The sequence below is a fragment of the Diplotaxodon limnothrissa genome, linkage group LG11 (assembly GCF_057381915.1).
Source record: "Diplotaxodon limnothrissa isolate DT_005_m linkage group LG11, D_limnothrissa_male_GT1.1, whole genome shotgun sequence".
In the NCBI taxonomy this organism is placed as follows: domain Eukaryota; kingdom Metazoa; phylum Chordata; class Actinopteri; order Cichliformes; family Cichlidae; genus Diplotaxodon; species Diplotaxodon limnothrissa.
Window position 1 is genome coordinate 30,031,717 of NC_140606.1, and position 13,055 is coordinate 30,044,771.

Sequence of the window (13,055 nt, forward strand, 5' to 3'; positions counted from 1 at the left end):
TTAGTTACTTCAACACATTTCTTATTTGTGGCAGTAAAATGTTAAATTTAAGTTAGATTAATTCAAATATTATATTTTCAGCCACCTTGTGCTTTATTAATTAGTTTTACATAAATCTATTTTGTCAACAGGTTCCACACAAATGAATTAAGTACATCCAACTTATTTTTTAAAATTTATTTTATTGCCAACACATTCAGTGAGCATTTGTGTAAACCCAGTCCAAAATAAAACACAACAGCTCATTAGGGTTAGTAATTAACAGTATGTAGACAGATGCAACATCAAGACTTTAAATTAAATGTCTGTATCTACCAGAAATAGAAGAAAAAAAAAAAAAAACGCATTGAAGATCACATAACACATTGATAAGATGACACTTGAGTTATGCACATGTGATGCTAGTAAGGTCTGTGAGTGTTTTTTTCTTTTAGTGTCTAAAATGGATAGCAAAGTTGCTATTTGCAATGATTGCTTAGGGTCAGTCCAGTAACACAATGCCAATGAAGTGCTTTCCTTTAACAATGCAAAGTGAAGTGTCCACCTCAACAGCCACAATTTAAAAAAAAAAAAAAAATGTAACAACAACAACAACAACAATAATAATAATAATAATAATAATAAATAGTCCACTGATATTAGCAATCAAAGAAAATTACATCACCATCCCAAATAAAACTTTAACAAAACATGCCAACATTATGGTCTAACAATAAAACAGCTTGTCAGCGTTCAGTTTTTTTGCAACAGCACAGCAGTAACCATTTAACACTCGCCACTGTCAACATTTATTTTACTAGTGTTTGGGCAAAAAACTTCAGATGTAAACATTTTAACATGGAAACAATTGTTCGTCTTTAAAAGTCCACAAAATATACATTCATCCTGCATTCCCAACTTGGATGATCTGATATCCTCGTGTTGGTGTTGTTCCCAGACCATCATGAAAATGTTGTTCCAGGTTCAACATTGCAAGTGACCAATCACATTGTTGTGACGTTATTCTATTCCAAGCCATTCGTGCATTTATGAAATTCCAATGTTGCAAGGACAATATCAATTCTGCTTACTGTTTATTAAAGGGTTACGGTTAGGGTTAGGGTCAGTTGATCGGCGGACAGAGGCGGTTTCTCGCAGCTTAAGTACAGTTTTTTGTTTTACGCCGGTTTTTCCCGAAGTCGCAAAAGTATGACGTCACAACATTCTGATTGGTCACTTGCAATGTTGATCCTGGAACAACATTTAGTATGATGATCTGGGAACAACACCAACACGGGGATATCAGATCAACCTCCTAACTTACCCTTATTTTTAGTATGTATTGCAATTACCTTTACAATGCACACAATGTAACACAAACTGAATATGAACATATTTCCACCTCATAACAATATGCCTTGAACGCTAATATACACACCACCCTTCAACATTTCTGGTGCAGTATCATCTCTCAATTAAATCCTTTAAATCTCAATACTTTTGATTGTCTCTTAGCTTTCAGTCTTGAGGTTAACTGAGATTCAGTGCATATATCCCACCCATTAAGAGTGCACATGCAGAGGCCAGGTCTTCCAGGTCATGCAGGACACACTAGATGGTTATACCCACATCGGCTGGAGGAGTGCTGGCATCAGCTCTTTCGATGGTAAAGATAGCAAGGGTAATTTGTTCCAGCTCCCTCTGAACAGCTGTAGCTTAGACACAAAAACATAGAAAAATGGCATCCAGTTTTAAAGAAAGAAAGAAAAAGGGCCAAAGCTACCCTTTAATGACGTAAACACAATATTAGGAACATGCACCCCAGTGCGCCACTATTTCAGACTACAGATTCAACGATAAATATAAATAGTTTGGGTATACAAGAAGATTTCCCAAAACATTTAAACAGGTTCCATGCAAATTACAACAACAACAACATTACAACATGCAACAACATTAGTTATTCAAAATTTGGTTTAATACAGATAAAAAACTAAACTAAAATTACCAACCAATTATTCTTTGAAGAGGATGCTTGGGTCTTCATTCAGGTAAAAAGGTAGTGCCCTGAGGACACACTCCCTCCCCTTTTCAATGGTTTCCTTCTGTAGAGAGTGGCAGAGATACAGGAAGAGAAAACAGATATACTTTAGGATGACAGAAACTCACATTATACGCAAAATGAATGACATATCCACTGCACAGATAGACATGTACACAAGACCAACTAATCATCACATGGACATGAATAGTTAACCTGTTGGGCAGGGTTTCCACCACATTATATATGTCCATAATGGAGGTAAAGACAAACTAATACATCATCTTTTTTGCATTCAAAACATAACATAAAAACATTCACTTCTGGTTTAACCTAAATCAAGGGATCAGATTTTACATATTTTTAGGTAATTTAAATTTTCCAACGTTTTGAGTACCAAACTTTGTCTTGCTTAATATAAATGTAAGTGCACTGTGCAGCTACCATACACTAGCTGTTTAAATTTGAAAATGATCTTATTAGCCATAATATTTTGCTACCAACAGAATAACGCACCTGTGTGGCTGGGGCCAAAGTTTGTCTAATTTTCTTCCCTGCAACGCCTCCTTTTTTCTTGAAGACTTTTATGAGCTGGTCAGTGTATTGGTCAAGTTGTGTAAAAAGCCTTGGAACATGTGCAGCAGTAGTAATCCTCACATATTCTGCTTCCACCTGAAAATATGTCAACAAACACAACATACTGTACTGTAAATATACATACTATATGTACACATATACAAACTAAAACTAATGTAGTAAGACCTCATTAAAGCTATAATTTTAACACAAACATTTACACAAAATGCTAATGGAGCCATTACAGCTTTTATTGTTATTTATCAAGTTCCAAAAAATATTGATCACAGCTGATCTGAAAAGAATTTCATGCCTCAGGCCCTTGAACTGCAACCTTTACCATGGTTCAGATGTGGAGAAGAAATAACAGGGGCATGGGATGGGTCACAAAAGAAAACTTAACTTATAAAACAGTTTTGTTTTTAAAAGTATAACAGTTCACATACCACATACAAGCTCAGCAATACCACATACACCACATCAGTATAGGAGGGAGCAGGTAAAGGCAGGATCTGAGATTTATAAAGAAAAAAAATAATTAATTCCTTAATTTCAAGAAGCAAATTATTGTTTGAATTACAACTAAATAAAATACTACTCAGAAGAAAAGCAAGAGATTGACACGGCCATGTGCTAACTTTCTATAGAAGCAATTATCACCAGGTCTGTCGACCTCCATTGTCTGTCCACTCATATGTCTTGAATAATTTTATTAAAAAAATTAAGTGTGTACTTTCACAAACTGTAATTTATAACTACATTGATATTAGGGTTGCCAACTCCCTGAAAAATAAATAAGGGACACCTCGTGGCCAGGGCCGGGCGACCCAGTTGTCTTCACCCTTCCCAGTGTGGTGAATTTTCTAGCTCTTTTTTTGTGTGTGAAATTATTTTTTTAACCATTTGACTTGAAGTTGATTTAAGTACATGCATATTCTATTCTTTGTGATATGAACACATGTGAAACAAATGATCATTTAGCCATTTATTTTTTAGCTCAAAATGACAACATTAACACATAAAACAGGTCTCTTTCTTAAACAGAAGCCTGTCATGCTTAACTTTTGAGAATATAAGTAAATCTTTCTTTAAAAGAACTCTGTCCTGCTTAACTTAAAATAATAGAAAACAATAGAAAGAAAAATATTCTTGTAACAGTGCACATTTAGTGCATTTAGTACAATTGGCTTCAGTTGAGGTATTATTTCAGCTTTTCTAATGCTAATCAGCTGCTCCTGTTTGTAAACCCGCTTGTTCCCATGATTACGCATCTTAACTCATCATCATTATTCATCTATGTATTACTTTTATGTATTAGTCATCTATTTGTTGTAATCATCTATCCTTGCAGTTGTTTATTACACAAAATAAATTATATTATCACACTTCTGGCCACATAGCGCTGATATTCACTGCACATGCCCATATTAACTTTTTCCAGCCAGGTGTTTTCCTTTTCCCCATTCTTCCCTTTCTCTGAGGGGAACAAACATTGCTGCTCTAATGCTGGGCTTACACTGTGCGGTTTTTGGCCCATTTTGAGCCGATTTTTGAGTGATCGGACCGATTTTGGCCTTCATCGTGCGTCGTGTAGTATACGTGGGGTAACGAGAAGTGATTAACACCTCACGACCAGCTCCCGATCATCAATCGCTCGTGAGGGTCTCACCACAGCCGCTCACACTGCTCGCGCGCAAACACGTAAACGTTGGTGTAAAAGATGGAGCAGCACGGCTGTGCAGCGTGTGATCTGGACACAAGCGATGGAGGCACTACTTGTAGAACTTCGAAAAGGCTCGGATGAGCTTTCCAATGTGGCCTCACAAAATGATCACGACCACAACAACCGTGAAAATAGTTGGATTTACATTGCTGCTCAATCACAGCTGCCTGATCAATGTTTTTCATTAGCAATTTAGCAAAGTTGATGGTAGTGGTGTGTGTGTCTGTGTGAGTGAAAGACAGAGAGAGAGAGGGAGAGCGACAGATTTTCTGTTATAACCTTCATTTTATGGAGGCACAGTGTGAGCACTCAGGTCGCATCAGAGCATCGGGCGGTATAGTGTGAGACCTGCATCGTGACCTACCAACGTCTAACCCCTGCGAGTCAATCGTGCAGTTTGAGCAGGAGCTGAATAACGTGACTGAAAAAATCGCACAGTGTCTGCCCAGCTTTAGGTGTACTGTCGTCCGAGACTTGCACCGCAGTGTCAGCGTTTGTTTCCCTGTTGGCCATGCTTGTTGTTGTGGTCATCTGTTGTCTTCCGGTATTTTCTCCGTAAGCGACCTTTCCTCGACCAATGAGATGAGCGGTAATCTGAATTGTCATACTCGAATTGTCATAAGTGTGGTGTCAGCTCATTGGTCACAAAGCAGGAGAGGGGCTGGGAATTATGTTTTCAAACAAAGCGTTAATTCCATTAACATTTATAGACTACTTTTGATTCTCACTGTATTACGGGACAAAGTGCGTCCCTTATTAGCTCAATACGGGACGTGTACTTTTGTTTCGAAATACGGGACGATTCCGTATTTTAAGGGACGGTTGGCAACCCTAATTGATATGTATAACTCCGCTAGGAAACATGCTGTATTTACAGACCATTTTTACATAATACAGATTACTGATAGAGCAGAACAATGGTGTCACAGTGGCTTTCGCCCTTGACTTTTTGGATTTTAAATGTCACTTTATGCTATCCTTGCTATCCTATTCGATATTTCCGACTCTCGGATTACAGAAAAGGAATCCCAAGAAAGCAAATGGAAAAATAACCCCTTGAAAGAATAACCCCATGAACCCCTGTAGCTAATCCCTTAATAAAACAATAAAAATGTTTCTTACACAGTCCACAAAATAAGCATGTCCAGGACCCAGTAAAACTAATGTAAAACAAGCACACGCAAACGATATAACATGTCTTGTAAGACAAACGCAAAATATAACCATGCTGGACATATAGATACTACACAACATAGTCAAAGAAAAAAGTGGTCTTACCTCTCAAAGAAACAGCAGCTTGGCGCCAAAACAGCCTTTTTCAGTTAAATTTGAAGTCTTGCGCATGAGCAGGCACAAGCCGTGAAACCTTCTTGTTCTGCGCGGTTTCATTACAACTGTTTTTGCATTACTGCCACCTTGTGGATATACAAGGTATATCGATCCTAATTGACTTAACTTAAATGTTATGCGATCAAGTAACACATTAGTATTATGTACGTTGAATAATAGACACAATTACGTAGACTTGATTAGAAAAACATATGTTAACTTAACAAAAACATATATTTTAAGTAAAATGAAAATAAATAATTAATATACACTGAACAATCCACCTCATTCATTTTTTTGAGTGAGAGGATCAAGGTGGTAATTGCGGTTCAGCAAATGTCAGAAAGAAAAAGAGTTAAACGTTAGCTTGAGATGAAGAAATGTCTGTGAGAAAAGCTCAAGAGCAGCTGTTGACTTGCTGTGTTGTCACAGCTGCGGAGTCAAGGCTCTCTTTGCTGCAGTCGCTCACACAAAGTCTAATGTTATTGCACACATACACGTGCACACGCACCAAGTCAGCCATTAAGTGGCATTAGAGCCGTTTGAGAGTGAGCAGGTGAGTGCTGCTGAATGTGAAAGTTCTGTATGACTGGACCATTCCTGCTGACCACTGCAAAGTGCTCCCACTGATCACCGCTAATGTCCTCCATCACAGTTTACGCTCAACACTCTGGAGAGTGTGTGTGTGTGTGTGTGTGTGTGTGTGTGTGTGTGTGTGTGTGTGTGTGTGTGTTGGAGAGAAAGGTGGATAATTGGGACAGATGGGTGAGATAGGATGAAAAGAAGGAGGAGGGCGAGCAGGAGAAAGAGACAGTTGGCATCGATTTTAACACTCTCTCAAGCCTTTATTGACATTTCATTTAGCTAATGAATTCATTAGTGCTTCATAGCATAATAACCTCTACTTGATAACCAGGATGATTCCCCAGAGGAATAGTGCTGCCTATACTCTGCTGCTTCTCTATTTTCTGGCTCTTCCAGTTTGATTCTCAGCTTTCTTCATTTTATTTTTTTTTATTAATCCACCTTAGCTTTTTTTCCTTCTACCCTGCAAGTTTCTTCCCTGTTTGTTTGCATTGTGTAGCTTGTAAATGAACCCAGCGTCTGAGGTGACATAACCTGCCAGTCTCTTAACAACAGCGCAGCGTGCCCTCAGGAATGGAGAAATGAAGGAGATGCAAGATGTTTGAGCATCCTCAGCCTTTACTTATCTGTAGGTGCCTTTGTGCTTCTACTCCTGTGTGCGCGCTAGCTTTGTGGCGCTTGTTCATTGGAGATGGAGATGATCTTTATATATTTTACTGACAAGTCTTTATTTGTGCATCTTTGACTTGCTACCTCCTGACACACACACAGATGTACACACACGCACACACAGCTTTGACTTGAATGAATTCAACGACCATTTGAACTTCCACAAAAAAAGTATTTTTCAATCACAAAACGTTTGATGATTCATCCCCGAGAGATTGTATTTTTACACATTTACAACCTTCCATTTGGACTAAAAGTTCTACCTGACCTCTTTATAATTTGGAAGAATTTATTAACTCCAGTTTGGGTCCGATGTCTATGGCTTCGAGGGCAAAGATGCCTGCAGGGCTGATTTAACCTGCAAGGGCTTTGCGTAGGAGTGTGCGAGCATATCTAGAGGGCAAAGAGTGGCTGAGCGTTTGGTAATAGTTGTGGTAAAAGAATAGCGAGGGCCTCTCGTGCTGATTTTATAGCCACAGGATGAGCAAGCATCTTTAAAGCACAGATCTTGGCATTATACGCATGTTGTGGGAAAGACACGAATTCTGTAGACTCATACGTGTCTGCTCACAGGCACAGCAGATGGCCAAGCTCTCATTCTGTATATTACCTGGGGACAGATGTTTGTCTGTGTGGTCATTAGTGATCACAGCTTCAGATAATCACCTGGAGACACACCAGCACATAAACACACACTCACGTACAATTAGTGAGTGTTTGATAATTACTGGATGTTCGATGAACCATCTGGAACAGAAGCTCAGGCGGAAACTGAAAGACACGCTCATAACAAAATCATACACACAAATACCCAAATCATAGTAATCAAACGTGTATCATTGAGCTTGTGCTAGAAAAAAAATATATATGTGAAATTGCAAAAAATAAACTAAGACAGGTGAGAGAAGAGAAGATGAAAGCATTTTTGCTTCACAGTCATTAGGATGTCACGTCTCATTCTGGGTTCGGTCTTATCCTCTTTAATTCCCTTGACATGATTTTCTCTGCAGTATAAACTTTGCTCCCCGCCCACCCTCCCTTTTTTCTTTTAAACTATAATTTGCAGCTAGCTTTTGTCTTCCCCTCTAACCATTTCTCTAGCCACTACCTTTGCTCTCAGCCCCTTCTCCCTGACACACCTCTTATATCCATCTCCTATTGCTTCTCATCTCATCTCTGAAGCCCATTCATTTTTTAGCAGGTCAAAGGTTCATCTGTTTAGGCGTTTGAATTGTGTGTGTATGCGTGTGTGTGTGTGAGAGAGAGAGAGACAGAGGAGGAGCGATAGGTATGCTGTGTGCGTGTTTGTGTGCATATCTGTGTACAGTATGCCTGTACGGGAGCGTGTGGGTGATGGGAGTAATATTGCAGTAGCAATATTGCTGAAAAATCCTTCAAGGGACGAAAGTGCAGAGAGGGTGCGCTTTATTTGATGGTCGGTTTCTCTGTTCTTCAATAACCTCCGTTTTACTCCTCTGCCTTTTATTCTGCCACTCTACCTGGATTCATTCTTTCATATAGGTGATGTAGCTGCAACTCGCTAAATACAGCCTGCATATTTGCATGTGCATTGCCTTACAGAAATTTGCACCTGCACTCTTGATTACCTGCGTGCGTTTTGGCTGCTGACACGGAGGCCAGGGTTAAGAGCAGCTCAGACAAATTAATTATCTCTCCTCTGAAGAAGGGATGACTCACTGAAAGAGAGGCTATGAACCAGCACCTCCCAGTTGAGCAGAAGCCCTGGAAATTCTCCCAGCTTAACGGGGACCAAGGGGCTCCTTCTGAATAAAGCAACTTGGATTTCTTTCACAGCTTGATCTTCACATCATTTTTTTTCTCCACTTTTCATGTGCATAAGGGTGATTTATAAAAATAACTACGACTGAAAGAAATCGAGCAGGCACTTTGCATTTAGAGATCAAAGTGGCAGAGGAATTTTAATGCATATGAACAAGTTTTACTTCCCTGGATTCGTTGACATAAGATCAAGGCTTTCATGTTGTGCTTTGCTGTGCCTTGAACAGAATAGGCTGTTATGGTGCACTGCGATCTATGTGACTTATACTGGTGTACTGCTGGTATGCCAGTATAGTCACATAGATGGCTCAAAGTCATACCACATATTAAATTAACGGAGTGACTTAGATTACTGTAAAACATATGAAATTTAAAGGTTTCTCCATTGTCTAGAAAATAGGGATGTAGTGCTCTGCTATCAAGTTGCTATGATGGCACATGTACAATCGATCTAGTACAACATGGTTAGAAACCTTTACTTACTGAAAAAAGTCATTGTTGGGATCAAGGATTCAGAACGTTGAAAAGGGTATTACTGAGCTATTACCTTTCTTTTAAAGTCTCTGTGAACCTGATAAAATCATAGTACAAGCAGGGCAAAAATACATGTAGTATTATCATAACATCATATGAAAGTCCATGTGTGTTCATTCTTATGTGCTCTCATGTTTATGTATTACAGCAGATAGGACCTACTAGGACATTCTGATAGTGCAGTCGGTCATGCATCAGTAACAGTGCATCGAATTATATCAGAGTTACCTCCACCAGCAGCGTGAGCCATGATGCAGACACTAATAATTCATGCCGTTTGCTTGCGTCTTCATATCAACAGTGATGGAGCAAACAACCCGCCGTAATTATCATGAGCAGCTGTCACGGCGAGTGAGAGGAGCCGTGTGGAGGAAATGAAGGGGGATCCAAACGCAGGCAGTAGTGGAGAGGTGAAGGTGGTTTATTGAACACAAAATGAGGACAAACAGCAAATGGAGCTCGAACTAAACTATACAGGGAAACAGCTAAACTATAGCGCAGAAACCAGAACATGAACATGAAGCAGGGCGAGCAGAAGCAGACGATGGTTAACAGCAGGGTGAACACACGAGCGAGACACGGTGGTTACACAGACGGACCAGCAACTACAATGACGGAGGACACGACTTAAATACACACAGAGAAACACGGGAATTACACACAGGTGGTGGACACAGCTGGGAATAATCCGTAAGACGAGACAGAGGTAAAACTGAACACTCACATAAGACGCAGACCTTCACAATAAAACATCACACGCAGGCTCGACATAGAGAGACAGACAGGAAATGACATATGAAACTAAGCCCACATCTTAAACCCAGACAAACAGAAACATGGAACTCTCATAATAGACATCATATTCATCACCATAACACGACAAGAGAACAAGAACACAATCCCTGATGCAAACTTAAATCAAAACACAATAAACTCAAAATACTGGGTCCAACGGACCCAGAACCGTGACAGTACCCCCCCCCCCCCCCAAAGGGCTGGCTCCCGACAGCCCCAAACAAAAAGCACAAGCACCAAGCCAGGGCGGGCGGAGGGGGCCCAGGAAGGAGGGCCCGAAACACAAAAAACCAGGAGCACGAGAGTCCAGAACCAAAACACGACTGTTCACTAGTCCATAACACAGTCAGGGGGCCGACCATGCACACAGCAATGGCGGCGACGGGCAAACAGTTCTGGGGACCGACCGTGCACACGGCAACGGCGGCGACGGGCAAACAGTTCTGGAGGCCGACCACTTGGAAGGTAGTGGCGGCCACCGAGCAGGTCCGGAGGACGGCCGCGATGCCAGCGGCGGCGACGAACTCTTTCCGGAGGCCGTCCCCGAAGGCCATGATGCCATCTTAGAGGCCCGGAAAACGGCCGGCAGAGGCGAGGCAGAACGGGTCGAGCTGGCTCCGACGGCGGTGTGGCAACCGCAGGATCAGACGAGGCGGGACCAGACGAAGGCGGAGCCGAGGCCGGACCAGACGAGACTGAAGACACGGAGGCCGGACCAGACGAAGGCGGAGCCGAGGCCGGACCAGACGAGACTGAAGACACGGAGGCCGGACCAGACGAAGCTGAAGACACGGAGGCCGGACCAGACGAAGCTGAAGACACGGAGGCCGGACCAGGCGAGACTGAGGTTGAAGCGGAGGCCGGTCCAGGCGAGACTGAGGTTGAAGCGGAGGCCGGACCAGGCGAGACTGAGGTTGAAGCGGAGGCCGGACCAGGCGTGGATGACGGCGACGAGACAGAAGCGGAGGCTGGACCAGGCGTGGATGACGGCAGCGGGACGGCTGCGGAACCTGACGGCAGCGGGACGGCTGCGGAACCTGACGGCAGCGACGCTGCAGGAGGTGATGTGGAGATGTGCTGGCTGGGTCCTCCAGGACCGTCAGCAGGTGTGAGGATGTGCTGGCTGGGTCCTCCAGGACCCTCAGCTAACGAGGCGTGGTGCTGGGTGGGCTCCTCGGGCCCTCCAGCAGACGACACTTGAGGCTGGCTGGGTTCTCCTAAACCCCCAGCAGACGACACTTGAGGCTGGCTGGGTTCTCCTAAACCCCCAGCAGAAGACACTTGAGGCTGGCTGGGTTCTCCTGAACCCCCAGCAGACGACACTTGAGGCTGGCCGGGCTCCTCAGGCCCTCCAGCCGACGAGGCAGGACGCTGGCTGGGTTCACCTGAACCCCCAGCTAACATGACTTGAGACTGGACGGGCTCCTCAGGCCCTCCAGTGAAAGCAGTCTCTGAAGCAGCAGGTACAGAGACCTCTGCCAGTGTGGACACTGGCTGGGACTGAGCAGCACCGTGGCTAGACTCAGGCAGCAACAGTGGGATACAGTCCTCAGAGGGCTGGAAGTGTTCCCCAATACACTCAGCAGAGGACTGAGGCGGACGGGTGAACTCACTTGAGCTCTCAGGGGGTGCTGAGAGCCGAGACTGTTCAGGTGAGTTCTCCGGTGAGGCTGCTGGTGCTGGTGTCTTGACCTCTAGGGGTCCAGAGTTGGCTGGTGACTGACACCCAGCCTCTGGGGAGGCCCTAGAGGGAGCAACTGTCTCTGAGATGGCCAGCTTAAGTGAACCAGCTAAAGTTTGTATGAAGTGTGTTCCCTGCTTGTGATGAGGCTTCGAGGATGATGGCTGGGTTAATGAGTGGGCAGACAGCTGAACTGGTGGCAACAGAGCTATAGGCAGTGAAGCGGCTACAGACTGAACTGAGGGCAGCTGGGCTACAGACTGAACTGAGGGCAGCTGGGCTACAGACTGAACTGAGGGCAGCTGGGCTACAGACTGAGGTGAAAGTAAGGATGGAACAATATGGTCAGAAAAACCAGTTTCAGAAAGGTTTATAGCTTTCCCTGAAGGAACTGACAGAGACAAGAAAGCTTCCCTGACACTTAAATTCCCTATGTTCGTAGTGCTAGGCTCAGCTACTCCGGGCATGGGAACAACAGCGTGAACATAGTCATTAGCACGAAAAGTCGGCTCAACAAAGGCAGTCTTAGGAGCAATGGTCATGGGTGAGACGGAGAAATCCTTATCATGTTTAGAGGAGACACAAAAAATAGCTCCAGAAGAAATAGACCTAGCATCTGGGTAAAAAGGAACAAAAAGAGTGTCTGCTTCACCCACCACAGCCGACTGTTTTGACATCCTGAAGTCCGGCTGTGGGGTGCCGCGCCGGTGACGCGAACGTCGCTTCCTCCCTGCCGACTGCTCCGGCGGGCCGGGCAAAACCTCCGGCGGGCCGGGCAAAACCTCCGGCGGGCCGGGAAAAACCTCCGGCGGGCCGGGCAAAACCTCCGGCGGGCCGGGCAAAACCTCCGGCAGGAGAAGCTGACGTGACTGTTCCGGGGCGGCCGTAGTCCGCTGCTGCTGGACAAAGTCTGTGGATTCCCGAGCTCGCACCACCCCCCGGGCTTTATGCAGGTTGCAGATTAAGCCTGAAACTCCCTTAAGCTGGCAGAGGTAGGGATTTCCTTCCAGGATTGCCTCGATGGCTTTTAACCCCACCACTCTTGCCCTTGCGTTGGTGGTGTGGGTTACCCAGTCCATCAGGCGTCGGATGCGTGCGAGGTCGCTCTCTCCAGACAAAGCTGCTGGATCCATCTTGTGGCTGGTCCGTACTGTCACGGCGAGTGAGAGGAGCCGTGTGGAGGAAATGAAGGGGGATCCAAATGCAGGCAGTAGTGGAGAGGTGAAGGTGGTTTATTGAACACAAAATGAGGACAAACAGCAAATGGAGCTCGAACTAAACTATACAGGGAAACAGCTAAACTATAGCGCAGAAACCAGAACATGAACATGAAGCAGGGCGAG

General features: G+C 43.8%; 1 protein-coding gene and 1 long non-coding RNA gene across 3 annotated transcripts in view; one reads left to right on the plus strand and one right to left on the minus strand.

Annotated features, from left to right (window-relative positions):
* Positions 1–13,055, plus strand: part of znf804b (zinc finger protein 804B) — a 46,387-nt gene that overhangs the window by 5,748 nt on the left and 27,584 nt on the right. The window lies entirely within an intron of this gene.
* LOC146623137 (uncharacterized) lies at positions 1,991–3,290 on the minus strand. Its single transcript, XR_014906573.1, has 3 exons — positions 3,043–3,290; positions 2,537–2,692; positions 1,991–2,084 (listed from the first exon to the last, which is right to left on the minus strand). It is a non-coding gene; the product is annotated as an uncharacterized LOC146623137 (long non-coding RNA).